Raw genomic sequence first — 20,621 nt, 5'->3', positions numbered from 1 at the left:
TACATTTTCAATAGATTAGAAATAGTAACATGAAACGAGTTCACCAATTCATCCGTCATTCTTGACAGAGCAGCAACAATCCACTTTCAGCTTCACTCGTTTGCTCGGCTATATAAAAGCACATTATATACGAATGTGAAAATGGCAACTTGTTGCGTACAAATTTCAACGGCGGCCTACTTCGCCTTAAATATGCTACGGGCCACACTGGGGCAGATCGCTGTTTTTGACGGCCAAAAACTCTAGTACTCTGGATATGCATCCTAGAGGTTTGGTGTCTTCGTCAAAGTATTTTGGAATACTTCGTACTACATTTTGACTCATTCAGATTTGATCAAGATAAGTGAAAACTGATCTAGATTAGTTTTATCTTTTGGTAGGAGCGTCCTAGCAAGAAAGTTCCTTCTGCAAAGTTGTTCATTAAGGCATTTTTGACATTTCTTCCGAAAACACTTACATTCTATCACTGACGTGGATGGCGCTGTATGACACTTTAGTAAAAACAGTCAAAAAATAGATTTTGACCATTTTTACAAATAAAAAAATAGATAAAAATGTTTTGTCGTCGAGTTTTCAAAGCTCAACAATAAATAAGTCATTTACAGCATTTACTAATAAAATTTTCAGATTTAATGATACTTTTAGTAAAAACTGTCCAAATATAGTGTATTACAAAATCCTAGATTGATGATGATTATTTAGCCACCATCAGCGCAAGGATTACCTATGGTTGCAGAATCATACCGGGATGGTATGATCTACCTGATGGTTTGTTGTAGCAGGGCTAGTTAATATCTTTGAAGACCTTTGGAAGACAACACTAAGGCTGTTTTCTCATGACAAAAGGCTGGCGACCCCACGCACTTTCATCCAGTCAACAGTTCAATTAACTCCCTTAGGCTACCCCTCCCCAATACCCAATATATAGTAATATATCATACATAGTGTTATTAAAGTATCTTACCGTAAAATTATAAAAATAAAGATATTAAAAATTATACTCAGCCTCAGCTTAATCCAAATAAACTAAAAAAAAAACGCCCGGGAAAGTATTTCAAGCTTGAAAGTCAACCAGTTTGAAACTTGAAATGAACATCAAAAAATGGAATGCTTCTGATATTGAACGACCTCTTGAATATTTTGCATCCAACAGATCCAAAAGTTCTTCTCCAGAACGGATTAATCTGGAAAACGGATCACTTCCAAAGGCTCGTCACGAACTCCAAATCTAGAAAACGGATCACATCCAAACGCTCCCTACAATCTTCTGAAACTTGTATCAGAAACGCCACAGCACACACGGAAACCGAACCCTCGAACAGCTTCTATGGTTCGGAAAATTTTCTCCTCCTGAAAACGGAGAAAAAACTTGGACGTTGAAAAAACTTGACTTGTTAATTCAAGGCCTACTACACTGAAGTGTATTACAAAATCCTGGATTACTCATAAACCAGCAGATGACGGCAGCTATTTTTTTTGTCCACGACTAGTCAAGAACATAAGTTTCATTGTCGTGAAGAAAATAAAGGGCTTTTTTGCTGGAATAATTATGGAATAAAAAAAAAGATTTATATCAGTATATGATTTAAAATGGGATATGTTTTATTTAATCTCCTTTCGTATCTAGAGAATAATCAGATTTAGAAAAAAAAAAAAACTATTTGAACTTCTGAAAATTCAGAAGTATTTCATTTATGTGCATCGTATAATATGGCTTTTATTAAACATAATACTATTACTCTAATAAAAATCGAATGATAGATAGATAGGTACACACTCCAAAAAAATCATGCGATTTTACGTCTTTTGGATACAGGTGAATTTGTATCACATTTTAAATACGATGGTGTCTGATTCGAGAAATGTCCATCATAGCGGCATCGTTTTCATCTCCTTCATCATGTAAAATTACATTTTTCTTTCAATACATCTTCCAGAACCCATTTTTACGTCATTTCACCACTTACATCATGTGTCATTCAGTCATAATGTGAATTACGTCCGGAGTGATTTTCATTATTTTCAAGAGTGTAGATATACATATGGGATAACTTATCTTGAATTCCGTTTAAATGTTATCAGTACACCAGTTTAGAGATGACTTCTTCAAAACACTTTGTCAACTTGCAATATGTTCCTGAAACACACTTGAAAAAAAATATGAAGAGTTTATCAAATATAAGCATTTTTTAACATATTACAGTCACCTCTCCACATCTCGATATCGAAGGGACCATCGAGATAGGGAGAGATCGAGACAAAGAAACAATTTTTGATGAATACTAGATTGAAAAACACTCCGTTGCCAAGAAAGTAAGACACAAACAAACGTCATTTTGCGCTCCTAATTTGTTTTGAATCCCAAAACTTTGGTCTAGTAACCTTCGATAATGGTCATATCGATATACGGAGAGAAAAATGAGAACGAAAAATCAACAGAAACACATCGAGATATGGAGATATCGAGATAAGGAGGATATCGAGATATGGAGAGTGAAAATGTATGCAGACTGAAGGGACTTATGAAACCATCGACATTGGGAGAGATATTGAGATGTAGAACATCGAGATGTGAAGAGTCGACTGTATCATTAAATTTTCAAATCACCACAACAAAAAAAGCCCCACGTGGCCCACCAAGTGGCCTACTATTCTTTCTTCGCGACAATGAAGCTTATGTTCTTGACTAGTCGTATACAAAAAAAAAAGCTGCCGCCATCTGCCGCTTCATGAGTTATCCTGGATTTTGTGAAACATTTTTTTAGACTGTTTTTACTAAAAATATAAATATATCTGAAAATTTTGTTAGTAAATTATGTAAATTTACTTTATTATAACAACTACCGAAAAGCTAAACATTACATATAATTTGCAATTGGATTAGATGGACAAATTGATGTGAAGTTTTGCGATTATTGAGCTGAAATCGAATTCAGGTTAACTTCTGCGTTCATGAGTCCTCTCATGGCGTAGTGGTTAACGCGCCCCAACTAGAGATCGGGGAGTCGTGAGTTCGATTCTCACTGAGAAGACGTGTAACTTTTTCGCAAATCTTCACATCAATTTGTCCATCTAATCCAATTGCAAATTATATGTAATGTTTAGCTTTTCGGTAGTTGTTAAACTTCCACTCGGCTGGTTAGCCGTAAACCACGATTCGAATTAAAAACAAGTACTTTATTATAGTTAAACTTCTAAGACTTGGTGACAAAATATTTTTAACTTTTTTTTGTACGAAAAAATGGTCAAAATCTATTTTTTGACTGTTTTTACTAAATTGTCATATATCGCCATCCACGTCAGTGATAGAGTGTAAGTGTCTTCGGGAGAATTGTCAAAAATGCCTCAATGAACAACTTTGCAGAAGAATGTTTTTTTTTGCTAGGATGCTCCTATCACTTATCTAGATCAAATCTGAATGTGACAAAATGTAGCACAAGCTATTCCAAAATACTTTGTCGAAGACACCAAATCTCAAGGCTGCATATCCAGAGTACTAGAGGTTTTGACCGTCGAAAACAGCGATCTGCCTCAGTGTGCGGGGTAAGTTGAGCACTATCAATGGTTTATCGTTGATACGCATTGTATATCCTGCATTAAGCAATACATATCAAATTTTGTTGTAGCAGAAAATTGAAATAAAGATGAGAAACGACCATATAAAGGCTCAATTTTATGAATACAACCTTGGTAAGGTAACAGATGTAATAAAACTAGAGTAACTAGTCTAAAAACGTTGCTGATCGTAGGGTAGAAGTACTGGTTTTAGCCAGTCTTACAGAAAACTGTCTTACTGTACTGCAAATACTGCAAATCTTATTTTCGCATTGAAAATTGCGTTGGCTAATATAGGCCACCAGAACCAGTTTCAGCCACATTCTTAACTTCGGTTCCTAAATTGGCCAATCACATTGATATCTTAGGGGTGGCCAAATTGGGAGAACCCTGGACAAATATGTGAGGTTAAAACTACAAGGAAATTAATGTTTTTTTTCATATTTGAATAATTTAGGACGAATAAATGAATGTCCCTCTCATGAGAATTCTTATTTTCTGGATAAAACGGTGTAAAATCCACTATGGCTTCAATTGGCACTATGGCCAAAACTGGTACTAATACCTTTTTAAATTACAGTCAATTCTCCATAACTAGATTTTGAAGGGATCATTGAGTTAGGAAGGTATCGAGTTACAGAACACAAAATCAGTGCATCTGCGGTCCAAGGGACCATGAATGACAACTATGGTTCTCTAACTCGATATCGAGATACGAATTATCGAGTAAGGAAGAGTTGCCTGTACTTCGAAATAAATCTCTTTCCATGAGGGGTGCTTATCTTTCCCCGACTTTTGAAAATTATATAAATCATCTAAAGTAAAAACGCCTGTAAATTTTTTTGATGATTGAACCAGGAGGTGTTCTTAGTGATTTTTTGGAGGAGCCATATATAATCAAATCTTTTGACAACCTCTGTATTTCAGTGAGTCTTTAGATTTCAACCACCTGTCTCCAAGGCCTCCCTTTTCTGATTCGCATGACCAAACGTGCTGTGCACGAGACCGTCCTATATCCAGTGCAACGTCGTCATCCGATGGGCAACTAGATTGCCCGACATAGCGTAGGTGTCGTCTCAGAAAGGGTGCTATCAAGTTACCTCCGGCCACATGGTCGCCGTCGTCGTCGCCTCCTTAGCTTAGCTTTGGACGAGCTTTACTATAGTCAACTCTCCATAACTTGATATTGAAGGGACCATAGAGTTAGGGCAGGTCCGTCCCACTCGGGCTCAGATTGGGTACCACTTCTAGTACTGCATTTGGTCCCTCGGTAGTGCAAAAGGTACCTAAGTTTGACAGATCACAGTACACTTTGAACGGCATTCTAGATTACCTTATGAGCCATAAAATTTTGGGCAACTGCAAGGGACATGGGGGTCTTTAATTTGTCTTTGGTTAGGGAGGTATCTAGTTACAGAACACAAAACCGGTGCAACTGCGATTCAAGGGACCATCGAGTTAGCCATGAAAACCAACTTTTACAATGGTTCTCTAACTCGATATTGAGATACGGAATATCGAGTAAGGGAGAGTTAACTGTAGCTACTGTTGAACGATGCGGACACGCGCCCAGAATGACAAATGTGGCGCAAACGGCTACGCGACTGCAGCACGCTTGCAGTGATGGGTTTATTTACAGAAGACTTCAACCGGACACTTCAACGTCACGCAATACATATATTTTGGTATCCAAAAATAAAGCCGCCCAATAATGGATGCACCTCTTCTGAGTGTGTCGTTGTGTTTTCCACTTGAACTTCACTTCGTGTTTCAATTCCGACTACTAGGTTCCTCGCCCATAGCTCAGAAAGGTTGTGGATTTCGCTCCTAAAAAATCCTACAACAATTGTGTTCAAGGGAAAAGAGTGCTTCGCATCGGTTAATAAAATAAAACGTGTCGAAATCAAGCGAAGTGCTCCCAGCTATACAGTATTGGACAATACATTTGCAACTTTTTTGATTTTTCATACAAAATGAACAACTTTGGTAGGCTAGATCTGAAATTTTTTGACGAAAAATTTGAAACGAATAATCTGAATGTATGAAAGCCTAACAAAAAACTGTCTTCAACAAACTTGTTTATCTCGTCTAAATCTACAAATTTGTTAGAGATATCATGGGACTATATCTTTCATTTTTAGGTTATGTTAGTTATACAAAATTGTCTAATAATAATTTATGTCAAATTGTTATTGATTTTGTTCTCGTAATCGCAAAAATTACTCAAAAATATGTGTAGAAATTCAAGTTACTTGTGTCTAACATGTTGTGAAAATTTTATTCAACTGTCCATAAATTACTGAAACCAAGCCTTAAAAGTTGTTAATTTTGTATGGAAAATCCAAAAAGTGGCAAATGTATTGTCCAATACTGTATGTGCATATGTTGGAAGTCGTTGTAATTTGTTTACTTATTTTTTTCGTTTTCGGTCCCCAAGATTGTGAATCAGCCGCTGTGACATTACAAGCCGACATCCACACCGTATGTAGCAACAATTAAAGAAGTAGCTAAAGTGGACAACATTCGACATCGTTTGGTTGGTTTGGTTGAAGGCGGCAAAGGAACGAGACGACGACAGCGGGAAGAAAAATCACTTAATTCGCACCGGGTAAGTAATTGGCGTTGATAGTTGAATTGTCATTAAAATGTCACATCATGTGGGAAAACATGAGCTGCGATTCGGGATATAGGTGTTAAAGATACGATTCTTCAGTTATTACTTGATATGGATTGGTGTTTCGCTTACTTTAAATATAATACAGATCCAAACATTCGCCTGTTGAAGCATGGTTTGAGAAATTTTTGAAATGACCAGTCATGATTGCAAACTCTGGCTTTGAATTCGAAGATAATGATATCTAATATTCTAAAAGTTGAAGAAATTGTTGCATGCCATACAGTATACTGTTGCACAAATGTTCATAAAGCTGACACTGCTTGAAAAGAATGACAGGCAATTCAAGTATCACCAATTTACATTATCACAGCAAGCTAGTAAAATCGAATGTTCAGTAAAGTAGGAGTAAACTTCCTGGTAAAATAATAAATCCGAAAGTAATGGTAATCTATTCAAAATGGCATTTCAGAGCTTTAAAAGATAAACAAGGAACTAGGTTTGCAACAAACAAATTCTTTAAGTTTTTTAAGAAGAGTGTCAGTTTTACACAATTGAGAATCAATGAGGTTCATATTAATTAAAAATATATGCTGTGATACGGGAAATGAACGATCCGAAGCACGGAATCGATAATATTGACACGTCTTCAAAGCCCTTCGTGCAAAAATTACAACTTCCCGAAGCGAAATGGAAAAAAGTCAAGCTGGTTCAAATGAATCTAGTTTTTTGTTTTCGATTGACACAAAAGCGGTTGAGTATCAGCAAGTTAAAAGGAAACTGACAATCTTGCGGCAAGCTCTTTGCCAATTTTTGTTTCGTGTCAAGGTGGCGATAAAGACAAATAAAAATGAAAGAAGATTCAACCCAGCAAGTGTCAATATAGATGAGGGTAGAGATTGAGTATTTTCGTCCCTGTTAATGGGGACGGGCTGATTTCTCTGGGCATAGAGACACATATACAATACTGGTCAATTGACGAGGAAAGCTCTCAGTCAATAACTCTAAAAGTTCTGATCTGAGAAACAGACCCTGTCGCAGAAAGCTGACATATGGGTGTGAACTGTGAGAAAAGCTGACATATGGAAGAAGGGAGAACATCTGATGACAATTTTACCGAGGAATTTTACGCACAATAAATAATCACTAGTAGGGTGACCATCTTCTGAAGATTCAAAATCAGGACATTTTGTAATTTTCACAACTTTCCTGTCAGCAGCGAACAACAGCGATTGCAAAGATTTTTTTTTTATTTTTTCAATGTAATAGACATTTAAAAATTAATCATCCTGTGGAAAAAATGAGTTATTTTTATAGAAACCACTGTTTAAAGATGAGTATTCGGAAAAACGGGAACCCCCGTTAGTTTGACCACATTCAACCTGAACACTTTAATTTGCAATGGTTCAAACGTAATTAAGCTCATGAAACAGCGTGAAAAAAAAACTTTGTGGAATGGAACGCAGAATTTAGAAAAAAAAAAACCGTCAAATGGGTGACCAGGAGTACGATTTTATGTTCTTCTTAGGGTGACTAAAAGTCCAACTTAAAAATAAACCCCGATGGATTGCATTAAGTACCGTTCAAGTTAGGGAAGGTGCACGGTATTCGAAATTTGAGACGACAAAACACTTTTTAAGACTGTCTTCTGTTGTTAATAACAAGTGAAAGAGACATTTTTTCTTCTAATAAAATAAATCATATTAGTTTGTTTTAACGCAATTGCAGCTGTTTAAAGTATTTGTCGTAGTTCTCGGAAGATCTCGAGAAAATTTTAATAAGGGGATAAAAGTATAAATTCTTTAATATATTAACCGTTCGAAAACACTAGGTTGACTACGTAAGAATATTATACTCAATATACTCAATGATTTTGCTGGGCATCTAACAATATTTTTCTCAAGGTTATTGTTTGAAATCTACCAAAACATAAATCCTCTATGCCAAACTGTCGCTTAAAATTTCCTCAAGCATCTCTCCAAGAATCCCAATCCACCAATAATAATCCTTATAGAATTTGCCAAGGGTCTCGAAACATCAATTTATATATAAAAAAAATCAATACTGCAACAATCTTGCCCGTAATTTACTAGACCATTTACTTCTAGATCTCGAGAGAAAATTACTCAGAAGGTCAGAAAACAGCCAAGTACATATATTGCAAAAAAATCTAATAAAAATTCGCCAAGAATGTATTCGAAGGTTCATTAAAATTACAAGGAAATGCTGTCAAGACAATCCTCTAATCAGAGTTTCACAAAGAATTTGATAACAATCGCGTTCAGATTTTTCAATCGCGTTCAGATTTTTGCAAAGATACTTCCGTTAGGCTTTCATTAATATCGCTAAGGATCTCGCCAGAAATTTATAAAGAATCCTACTTAAAATCAATTATTATTGAAAAAATCTTGAAAAGATATTAAAATTCTGAGAAGCATTCGCTAAGGATTTCTTCAAAAACTCATAGTTCTCCATGATGCGCAATGCAAGATCGTAGTTTTGGCCATGGTTGTTTTTAATTATCGTCTCCATTGAAATGAAAAATTCTGCCATTTAAGAACATATTTAATTATTTAAACAGTATTTCATTCTCTCTGATTCAATACTTTTGAGTTTCTTGGAATTCAAATAAGAGAATGCCTGCTTGACTTTTTCAGAGATCTCTTTCATTCAAATTACGATAGAATGGTAGCTTATCGATATTACAATTATTTTGTAAATTCTAACGGCAAGCAGGAAAAAGCAGGACAAAACTTGAAATATAGAAAGAAAAAATCAGGACACTTCAAAAGAATCTCAAAATCAGGACATGTCCTGCTAAATAAGGACGGATGGTAACCAGTCTTCAAAAAATCTCACTCCAAGAGCTGCTGAGATTTGAGGCGAAGTAGGCCGTCATTGAAATTTGTACGTGTCGTTGATGATTGTTGCTAATTCATCTCACAATTTGGATTCAAAGAAAATCAGTTGGTTTTGCACTGACATAGCTGAAAAATTATCAGCACGCTTTATGCACGTCATCGCGTACAGTGATACTTTTTCAAGTTAATATAAACTTTCAAGACTGAGTTTTATCACTTTGAAATTGCAAGCTCAAAGGCATCATTGCTGCCAAAACGAATGACGGGCTACTTAGCCTTAAAACAGGTCCGTCACACTCGAGCTCAGATTGGGTACCACTTCTAGTACTGCATTTCGTCCCTCGGTAGTACAAATGGGTGCCTTTTAGCTTGACAGATCGCAGTACACTTTTCACGGCATTCTAGATTACCTTATGAGCCATAAAATTTTGGGCAACTGCAAGGGACATGGACGTCTTTAATTTGTCTTTGCTTAAAACGCACAGATCAAGATCGATTGCGTGCGCTCGTTATATTCTAATCTAGGCATGCACTGAATCATGCGTCTTGTACGAGAGGATTGAATCCCAGGATTCAATCCTTGATTGATGAGTATTATTAGAAAAAATCGAGTTATCCTTGAAAAACATTAGTGAAAATTGTCTTTGACAGCACACCCGGAATGCTGTTTATATATTTGTCCTCAAAGGATCTTCACGCAGGTGTACCTGCGGGAATTTCTATCGGTATTTGTACCGTTTTGTCTCAAATTCCGAACAGACTCATATTCCGAACACTTCGTTTTTGTATGGCGATTTGGTTGAAATGTTTCGCTGAAATATGTCACCAAATAACAAGGAAATGGCAGTCAATTGCAATTCAATTTCAACGTCTCCAATATAATTTATACCGCGGGAGTAGTAATGATTCTCTAGTTTGAGACCAGTAGAACATGCTCAGATCAATTTATTTGCGAAATAATTCATTTGAATGTGATTTATTCGTGCTGTTCGGAATTTGAATCAAGGTGTTCGGAATATGAGACAGAGTAAACACAGTGTTCGGCATTTGAATCAAAATGTTGTTCCATTCTTTGACGTAAAAACAATACTAAAACTAATTAAATCAACATTATTATTGGTACACCCAACAGCTAACCGTTAGGTTTTGCGAAGAAAAATTAAATGTCACAAATATCAGCCAATTTATGCCAATCATATGCATTTGAAGTCACTCTTGGCCTTAAGTGTTCGGAATATGAGTCAAAACGGTACTAGTTTGGTGAATTATTTTGTGTCTGTCGTGATCATCACACACACGTCAACTCACTTGAAATCGTTCTATTTCAGTGGATACTGTTCTCTTTGTCTACCCGAAAATGCTCACGGAGCTTAAGTTTAGAATTTGTGGTGCAGGAGATAATCACACGAGCCTAACCCTATGAAGACTTTGCCTGAAGCAAACAAGGATTACATCCCCGCAAGCTTTCGCAAATTTATAAATTTAGTTATGAATGATTATTAATTATAAATAAATAAAATGTGCGTGAAAGTAATATTTTTTTCAAAGGTTTAATCAAATTCCTTTACATCATATCTTCAAATCAAATGTTTAGACTCATAGGAGATTATAGGGGAGGATTGTTTAGAACTCCATATGCGCCATTTGATATTCATTTAGTTTTCCTACAAATACAAATCTTACTACGGGGAGAGGAGAGTTTGCGTATAAATTATCCTGAATTATCAAAAAAACAAGAACACACTATTGGCGTGTGCAACATTATTGCTAACATACTGGGGTAAATCTTTCGGGAAGATGTTTTTTTTTTCATTTTTAGATTTAATTTCTGTTAATATATTTCTTCGACTACGAAAATATACTTATTTTAACGCCGACTGCACATTGCCACATTAAAAATATGTACAGCACAATTGTGCAACTATAGCACCCTAAAATGGGGGAAAAGTGCCCGACCAGACAGAAGAAACAAGATTATAACAGAATGTATATTTTTTTCTATCACCAGTTGTTATAAAACATGTACTGTTAGTAGTTAAAATAACGAAAATTCTAACAAAATTTGCACCAAACTAAACTAAAATATACCAAACCCTGTTATAATAATAACAAAATTATTGCAGAATGTGTTGCAAGGATGTTGCAAAATAACAAAATTATTGCAAACTATGTTACTGTTTATGACATCGGATGTTAGTTGCAACGAACTCATAAATGCGATGTCAAAAAAAATAACAAATGTTGTTATAAATGTGTTACAAAAAATGTGAACAAAGCCATATTGATTACAAAATTATATCAATTTATGTTATTTTTAACTGCTGTTGATAGGAATGTGTTATAATCTTGTTACGTGGTTCTGGTCGGGTGACAGTCTAGTATTTCAAGTTATTTTTAGAAATTTTAATACAAATTCTCTGGCAATTCTTCTAGCAATCATTGTTTAATAAGAGGATATCGCTTCTGGACAGTTCGTTTACCTATATTTTTGGGTTTATCATTTTCAATATCGGTTATCCACCTGAAGGAATCCTCCGGGATTATCTGTTCCTGTCACAATGGAAGTGAATCCAAGTTAATGAGAAGGAGGAAAAACCTACGTATATTTTTCTTTAGCAGAAAAACAAAACAAAAATGAAACAATTATCTTTAACCACTAGAGAAATATCATACACTCTTTTTTCAACCGTTCTGATACTCTCGCTGTAGTTGAAAGTAAATGATAAATAATTCATAAGGATTTCATCCTGGGATTGAATCCCAGAACTAATCCCGCTCACTGAGACTGGAAAAAAGCAGGATTCAAAACGATCCTACGAATTGAGATGAATTCAAAGCATGCTTGTTCAAATCTCAGATTAGAAAGATGATCTTAGAAGACTGATGGTAACCCTAAACTAGTTTGCATTCTCACAGTATCGTCAACATAACAGGATACTGCACTATATTTCATACTATTCGGGGTAATGGCTCATTCGGAGTAGTGGCGTTCGGGGTAATGATCCATTCGGGGTTCGGGGTAGTGGCATTCAGCGTAGTGAGGGGGAGCCTACAAACTTTTTGAAATCTTCGCAAATCATGCATTTAGCATCCATGCGGCAATGCTTAATACCATGACCCTACTTTTGGCACCGCCGTGTGGTTCTGTAAATTTCCTCCAGGTCTCTGGAAATATTCCCATGTCACACAGAAATCGAACATAAGTCTTGCTTTTCGAAAGTCTCCTTTCTTTGAGATTTGAAAGGAAACCTTGTTTCCCCTAATGGAGTTAAAGATCTCCTGCCTAGATCCTACAAATTCGGAACAACCGGCCACGATTGGCGGCACTCTTTGTTTCCGCACTTGATTCAAAGAGCCTGGGCTAGAAGCTGCTTCGATTTGATGTTCAGAGTATTTGTCTGAAGTATCGAAGTGATTGCTCATTACTTTAACTCTCGGAACATTATAGCTTACATGTATATATGGTTTGAAATTTGTCACCGGCTGCTAGCATAATAGAAACTGTCGCCGAGCGGAAAGAGTTCCAAGCTTCCACGCCGATTTATGCTCGTGGTGACGCTCCATCAGCTCAACAACGCATTCATTCGCCGTAATTGCGTGAATGAATGCACCCGTTGGACAAGTACCTATGCCTACGTTTATCAATTTGGATGGAACCTCTGAGCTGGGCACAATTCAATTTTGGATTATCGTTTCGGGATCTCCCTGCCGCCTGCTGGTTTTCGCTTTCAATGAGACATTGTGCGACGACACGATGGCAGTTGCATGCGATTAGTCATTCATATCTGTTTGATGCCCACATGGAATGTGATGACAATGGTGCATTTAAATTATGGTTTCGACACGTGATAGCACGACCTGTGCTGCCGAATTAAAAGTACCAGATGGGTGCGTGTAGGAGATTCTGGAGGGAGTTTAATGTGTGTAGCAATGAACCCATGATGCGTAAGGTGTGATTCATGTGGTTTTACGATCGTAAAAAGTTTGAAAGAAGGTTATTTGGATCACGAATTTCTTGTTTTTTTGGAATGGAAAGGTTGACCGTTTAACGGTTTAATCGAGGGCGGCTAATTTCAAGTGTATTTTAATTATGATTTCGGGATCACTCGCGTAAAGTTATTTGGGCCATATTGAACAATGAGCTACTTACCTATATAAGCGTTTCTTCTTCTTCTTATAGGTCCCCATCGGGACAAAGCGTGATTCTCACCAACACGAAGTTCTATGAGCACTTCCACAGCTATTAACTAAGCTTCTTTCGTCATATATGATTTGGCAGGCACATTGATACTTCATACCCAAGGATTTCAGGGAAATTTATATCACGAAAAGATCTTCAATCTACCGGGAATCGAACCCATACTTTGCTTTATAGTCGCGGACTATAGAAGGCTCCGACCTGTTTCTCTGGACCTCTGGTTCTCCCCATTGGCGTAGCTAGGATTTTTTTCTGGAGGGGGCCTAGGGGGGGCCTAGCAAATACTTGTTTTCGAATCGTATTCGTATTGATTTCATATGATTGTAGCCCCTTCTAGCATAAAGTAGTTTGGCATAAGGCCGTTTGGCATAATGAATATGAATATCAGCATATCAGCATCAGTTTGGCATAACATATATGAATATCAGCATTTTAAAGCAAAAAACAAAAAGGTTCTCAACAAGCGTGGTGTTCGTTTAGAGATTTTCCAATCTATGGATGTCAAACATTGTTGTGACATTAGAGAGCATAACTAAATAAAACTCGTGACGGGTCTGGTGAAAGATCTTTTCGAAATAATAATTATATCTACTTCCCAGAACATAGATTAACTCTGAGCTTGTTGTGATATACATATTTGAAAATAGTAAATTGTCAAAGAAAGTTCGCAGTTAATAATAAAGGGGATGCCCATAGAACATTTTCGCTTGATCGCAAGCTCTGTCACAGTTGGGACGTAACACATGAAGGAACTTACTTGGTAAAAGAAGGGAAAATTCATTTGCAAAAATTGAAAGCTCCAATCCAAGGTTCTATTATTGCAGCATAATGCATAAATAGCCTATATACGAGAGCATATTATTTTTCGTTTAAAATGTTTAAGGTCTAAACGCAAAAAAATCTTCTCACAGCATAACTCAAATATACAACACATTTGTAAGAGAAAATATTTGTGGCAAAACTTTCGAACGATTCGATAGTAATTGTAAAAAAAAGAAAAAAATGTGATTGAAATAATATTTTTCCAGCATATCTCGAAATCATCAAGATCGTGTGTTTGCTTTTATAATATTTAGAAATTTAAGCAGGCTCTAAAGTTATGATAACTCTAACAGCACGGCTTGCAAGAATTGATAAAACATTAAAATATAAAAATGGTTAATAGCTTTACTGTACTTTATCTTATAACAGTATAAATATAAAGAACAGCCTATTATTAAAAGAAGGCAAAATTTATTACTAAAACTATTTAAAACAATATTGCGGCGTACTAAAACGAAAAGATATCAAAAATTGCGTTCAGAATTATCGAAGTAACTACAGTAATCGATTTCTCTTTTCACTGATAACTTGAGCAGATCAATATTATCGATTGACGCCCTCATATCAGTTGGAAACAAAAAAATATCAAAAAATATAGCTCCAAAGAACAGCCTGTGTCGGAGTTCAAGGTAAGCTGCATTGAGCCTCCCCTCGATCATTGGCTACCTATCTACCGATCGTTACCACTCACAGCGATCGTTGGGTTTCTCGCTTGGGCGGGAATATGAGAGAAGAAGATTTTGTATTATACAATAGACTGGCCTTTTGCCAAACCCCAAATTGCCCAATTTATCAGTTCATTAGAAAATTGCAATCCGGGCAGTCGCGTCGAATACGTTATCTTTAATTTAACTTAAAATAATTATGTTACTAGTTTAAGAAGTTTAGTTAAATAAATCACGATTATAGTACGGTGTGTGTTTAAAGTAAAACCGGTTTCTACTGTGCAACGCCGAAAGACCGCGAAAACGGTGATAAACTGCCCACTTTCCAAACGTGTTGGCTGCCAACGACCGCGAGGTACCCCAGGATTGCGCTGCGTTGAGAATTTCGGGAGGTTCACACCCACGGAACCAGTCTTGCTATCGAACAGCCTGTATATAAAAGCAGGTGAAATTTATTTAAATTTTAAATTAACAGTTTTTATACTTATTATTATAGTAACTTCATATTTAGAAAGAACATCCAATATTTGAAAGAAAGGCAAATTTGTGCTAAATATATCAAAATCTTCAGTGCAAAAATCTATTCCAATAGCGAAACTCAAAATAAGAATTAATATTTGGAGGAACGGTAATTTCTGAATAAATGGTAAAATGCTATAGGCACCAGCATTCCTGCTTTAGTTTATTTAAGAGCATATGTTTGTTGAGTAAAGTGTCATTTTGTATCAATTGACTCCAAAATAAGCCTGATGTCGTCAGAGGAATTCAATAGAAACGTAAAATCCAGTGTCATCTTAAGAAATCCTTGGTTTCAGACTCATTATACCAAAACGACTATTATGACAAACGACCATTGTGCCAAACGGCTTTATGCCAAATAACCTACCATCAAATGACCTACCACTTTTCATATATTTCTTATTTCAAAAATCTTTCAAGAATTCTAACAAAAAACTTACAAGGAATGTTTTTGTATTTCTTCCTAGATCTTTCCAGTTATTGAATCATGTGTTTTGAAAAGATTCCTCTGAGAATTCCTACGGGAATTTCTTCATTACTAGTTTTCACTGAGTTTACTAGTTTACTCATTTACTAGTTTTCACTGAGTTCGTCCTGAGATTGCCATGGAAAATTATTTACAAAATTTCTGAAAAATTTTCGAGCAATCTCTATCGAATTGCTTAAAAATCTCTTGAAGAACTCCGCCAGAGAACACATTAGAAATTCTTTTAAATATTTCTCATGGAAGGTTCTCTAGGTACTTATTGCATATAAATTCCAATTGTTAGTTTAAAGTATCCTCCTTTGTTCATTAATAATTTGTTTTGGATTTTCAGGAATTTCTAAAAATTTCTCCAATAAATTCTAGGATTTTCAACAAAAACATCTTCAAAATCAACAAGCTAGGATTCATTCCATGAATTCTTCACAAAGTTTGCCTACAGTTTTTTGAACTTTGCTTTAGAAAATCTTTCTAAAGTTTCTCTACAGGATTGTTTGAAAAAATCGCAGCAAAAAAATTAAATGGCTGTTCCAGGGGTGTCACATTAAGGATTCCTCGTAATATTCCACAAGAATTTCATGAGCAACTAAAAAGAATTCAATTGGGAAAATGTTATTCATGATTTCTCAGAGAGCAAATCTATCTATATTTTTTCACAGATAATTATTTTATAGATTTATCTTAAATCAAGAAGCAACATCTCGCATTCCTTCAAAACTCCCTCGATTTTTTTTTTCATTTTTTTCAAAAATAGCAAACTAAGAAATGTTTTAAGAATTCCAACATTTCTATAAAGTTCATAGCGGATGGAAACTGTTCAGTCAAAAGCTCTTCCACGAAAATACTCAAAAATTCCATGTATTTTTTTCAGGGATTTCTTAGAGAATTAAATAATTGTTTCCCTAAGATTCTTCCGAAAAAAATACCAAAGCTTCATCTAAGCATTAACCAGATTTTTTTTTTGCTTTAAACCGCATTCACGATTTTTTGGATTTTTTTTTTGAAGAAGTTTTTTACCAAATTTACTAAGATTTCGCAATGTATTCTCGAACTTCAAAAAAAGAAATCTCCAGAAGTTCCATCAAGTATTCTTTCAGGTTCTAATAACTCCATTTTTTTGCAAATAGTAATCCAAGGATTCTTTGTTGGTAATTTTTTGAATAATTCCAGCTTAAATAATTCGGAAAAATTGACTTAATTCCTGTCGTAAAATTCACGAATTAAACCGCAGATTTTCTGAAACTCGTTGACAGTGTACCTCACAGAGAAGCTGACGTAGTCCTTGTAGGATTTACTACAAAAATTCTTGTTCTTTTTTCTACGTCTTTCATAATAGAAAATGATTGGTGTTAAAACGGATGGAATTTTTACTGAAAGTATTAGTTACTAAAATCATACATAATATTTTGTATGAACTCCGAAGTTTCCTGATACAATGGTGAACATATTGATGTTGAATCCATTTTTCCCACCTCTGGAAATCCCAAACAAACTTTTTTGAAGGGTCTATTATCGACTATTTTGTAGTATTGTAGAAGCTTAACGCGAAAATGTAAGATTTTTATGAATTTAAATCTTACTGAAAAAATTTGCATGGACAATAGATGGGTAATGATAAAATGAAAGATAATTTATATATTTTTCTCTAGAGGTAAATTACAGGATGATTAAAACCTTTCTAATGAATCTAAAAATAAAACTAAATTTCTCAAGAAGGTCCATCAGAATCTTCTTTACAAATTTATTATTCTGGAAATACTTCTTAAGGACTTTTGATTGACTTCGCGGAAGAATTTGTAATAAAATTTCTAGGGAAACTAAAAAAATAAATTCACAGAAGAATTTCTAATAGAACTCTCAGTGAATATCTCTGAATTAGATTTGACAGAGTTAATGATTTTTTGAAGGAATTGCGAGGGAAAACTGAACTTTTTTAAGATAAAGTAAGATTTTTCAGGTAAATCTGGGAATTTTTCCGGAATCAATTTGCTAATAAAAAGTAGACATTGGATGTCCACCAGGAATTCGCTTTGAAAGTATGAACAACTCCCACAATATTATTTGACTAATTTCGAAAAGATTTGCAAAAGTTCTGAAGCCACCCTTGAATATTTCTTGAGGAACTTGTTTTAACTAAAATTCTATGAAAAATGTCGAAAAGGTTTTTCGAAAACTTTTGCTACCAATCTGTTGAAAATAATCAAATAATTTATGGATTAATAAGTTTTAATGGAAAAATATAGTTTAAGCAATAAATTTATTCATGCGAAAATACATAAAACATTTGATCAAAGTCAAAGAGAGCTGGAATAAAACACTGTGATCGATTTTGTTACATTTTTCACACCAGGTTAAACTTTATCTGAAGAAAACTTGGGCGATACGAAATTCCTTGAAAGTTTTTTTTTTCGACAAAACTTCCCGCTATTCATTGTCTAAGAAATTCCTTCAGTAATTTTGTCCTTTTTTCATTTTTTTTTCGGACATCATACGAGTTGAAGTTAATGTATGCATTTCTAGTGAATTCTCATAAGGGAAATCATCATCATCACCACACATTATTTGGATTATTAAAAATACGAATTTTTAGAAAAAAAAAACTTCCGATTTTTTGTATCACGGTGTTTTGAGCAACGGAGATGTCGAAAAATTATACTTATCGCATACAACAAGAAACTAGTTCTAACAGTAACCAATCGATCGACAGCCGGACGGTTAAGCTTTCGATTGTCGCGCGATTCTCCAAAGTCAGAACAGCCACTTTGATGCTGTATAAGACAAGCTAGGCCGCAAGCTTTTTTTGACTACCAAGGCTACCTTTTAGTGAAAAAAGATCGGAGGTTCATGCAACTTCGATAATGAACCAATGCATGAGTTCACTAATTTGACGTTTGAGCGGTGCCAAATTCACTCGTTGCCATGGTCACGTAGATAACACGGCACCGCTAAAACGTCAGATAGTGAACTCGTGCATCGGTCCATATGTGTGTTTCAGCACACCGTGCGAGGTTTTCTCACTATAGTGTTGTACAACATAAAATAACGAAACTACTGAAGAATTTTTTGTCAATAACAAGAGTCCTGTACGATTCAGAAGATGTTGCTTTATGATAATTTTTTTTGTTTTTCTTTATTATCATCAAAAATTCTGGGGGGGGGGGGGGGCCTGGACGATTCTGGAGGGGGCCAGGCCCCCCTGGCCCCCCTGTTCCTACGCCAATGGTTCTCCCACACAAGTGTGTGATGGCTTAGAAGAAATCCTCAGCTGCCCAGCAACTGAAAATCGAGCCCACCATCTCCGGATTGGTAACCCAACTCCTGGCATGCTCGTCTAACTGGAGCCCCAGTATCATATCGTAAATCAAACAAATTCGCTAATAAACACCCACCCGTGGCCATAAATTTACACAGTGGTAACGGCCCAATTACACTCAACTTACGACTCTAATTGTGATGTCTACCGTCATTCATTATACACCTCCTACATCGTCGTCCAACCGTTGCGTTGGGGAAGCTGGAAGACAAACGACTACTAAGACTCTTGTGCAGCGATCCGCGTTGAAACTTGACACTGTCATCCGTTCTGATCTTAATGGCGATCATGTCAGGACAAACAATGTCTCTAAACGGTCTTGCTCGAAAAAATTGTGAGGAGTTTTTTTTTATTCGGGTTCCACTTTTAATGAGGATTTGTGAACGAGCGTGTGCAAGCGGCTCGTGCGATTTGCAAATACTTTAGAGCACTTGGCTAGTTTTATTCCTACAGTCCCGAACAAAAGTTTAGGGTCACCCCAAAAATTACATACAAAAGTACTTTGTCCATATTTCTGCGATTACACGTCTAATTCGAAATTTCTATGTCTAATTCTGAAGGCAATTAGTAAGTCATGTTTCTAAGGTATTTATTACAATTACTTTTTTTTCACTTATAGTTGAGGCATTTTTCAACAAAAACACTGCAGAAAACAGACTCAAAAAAATGTTTTGTTTATTTTAAATAGTTTTCAAATTTTTCCGCCAACCTTTTGGAAGTACTCATCAAAGATATATTATTCTATTGCCACACTGGTTCAAAATTTTGGTCGATCCAATGCTGAGAAAAATACGCTACAATACAGAAAATGTCACCACCTTAGGTAAACATTATGTCAAAATAAAAAAAAATTGTTAAATACTTACGTAGTAAGATCTACTTATTGCCTTTCAAATGAGTTCGAGAGAGTTTTAAAAAGACATGTTATCATAGATTGTTGGGGGGTGACCCCAAACTTTTGCACGGAAGTGCACGTACATCGTACGGTGCTTTTAGGCGCCTTGGCGGAGATTGCTGATAACGTGATGACAGTTGACGCGAAGAATTTCAATAAACAGTTGTTCGCTTCTGGAATGTAGGCCAACGGATCAATTTTGATGTGCGGTTGTATGCTAATTTTGGCTGAAACCTTATCTTGTGGCCGAAACCTTTAAACTAGTTTTTCAACCCTTTTTTGGTTTGAGACCTGTCACAGATGACGAAGATCTATCGAGTTCGGGTGGAGTCCTCTTTCGGTTCCAAATGGGAACCCAGAATCCGGTCGGATGATTCTTGACGGGAAAACTGGTATCCAAAGCAAAGCGATTCGAACCCACCAGGAGACTTCGGTTTTAAACATGGGCGTAGCTAGGTTTTTCATTGGGGGTGTAGGAAAAGTGATCTCAAAAGTTCATTCACAAATTTCTCTTAAAAACGATCACTATATACAACATTTGCACCTTTTTTGCATGAATCGTAATCACAGACAAACAGACGCTACACTGGCGAGGTTAATTAAAAGACATCTACCCTCCTTTTTCAAATGAAAAAATGAATGAATTTTTTGGTGCTGAAAATGAAGTACCAAATGCGTATTGATCTAACACATAG

The 20,621-nt window shown here is 35.7% G+C and overlaps 1 protein-coding gene across 1 annotated transcript in view; it reads left to right on the top strand.

Annotated features, from left to right (window-relative positions):
* The window catches only part of LOC5566240, a 323,292-nt gene that overhangs the window by 27,226 nt on the left and 275,445 nt on the right, over positions 1-20,621 (top strand). The window contains exon 2 of the mRNA XM_021840417.1: positions 5,993-6,163. The gene's annotated coding sequence lies outside the window, so the exon portion shown is untranslated. The remainder of the gene's footprint in view (positions 1-5,992; positions 6,164-20,621) is intronic.

This window comes from Aedes aegypti, chromosome 1 (assembly GCF_002204515.2).
Source record: "Aedes aegypti strain LVP_AGWG chromosome 1, AaegL5.0 Primary Assembly, whole genome shotgun sequence".
NCBI lineage: Eukaryota > Metazoa > Arthropoda > Insecta > Diptera > Culicidae > Aedes > Aedes aegypti.
Note: the sequence above shows the minus strand (reverse complement) of the source record. Positions and strands in the feature narration are given on the sequence as shown.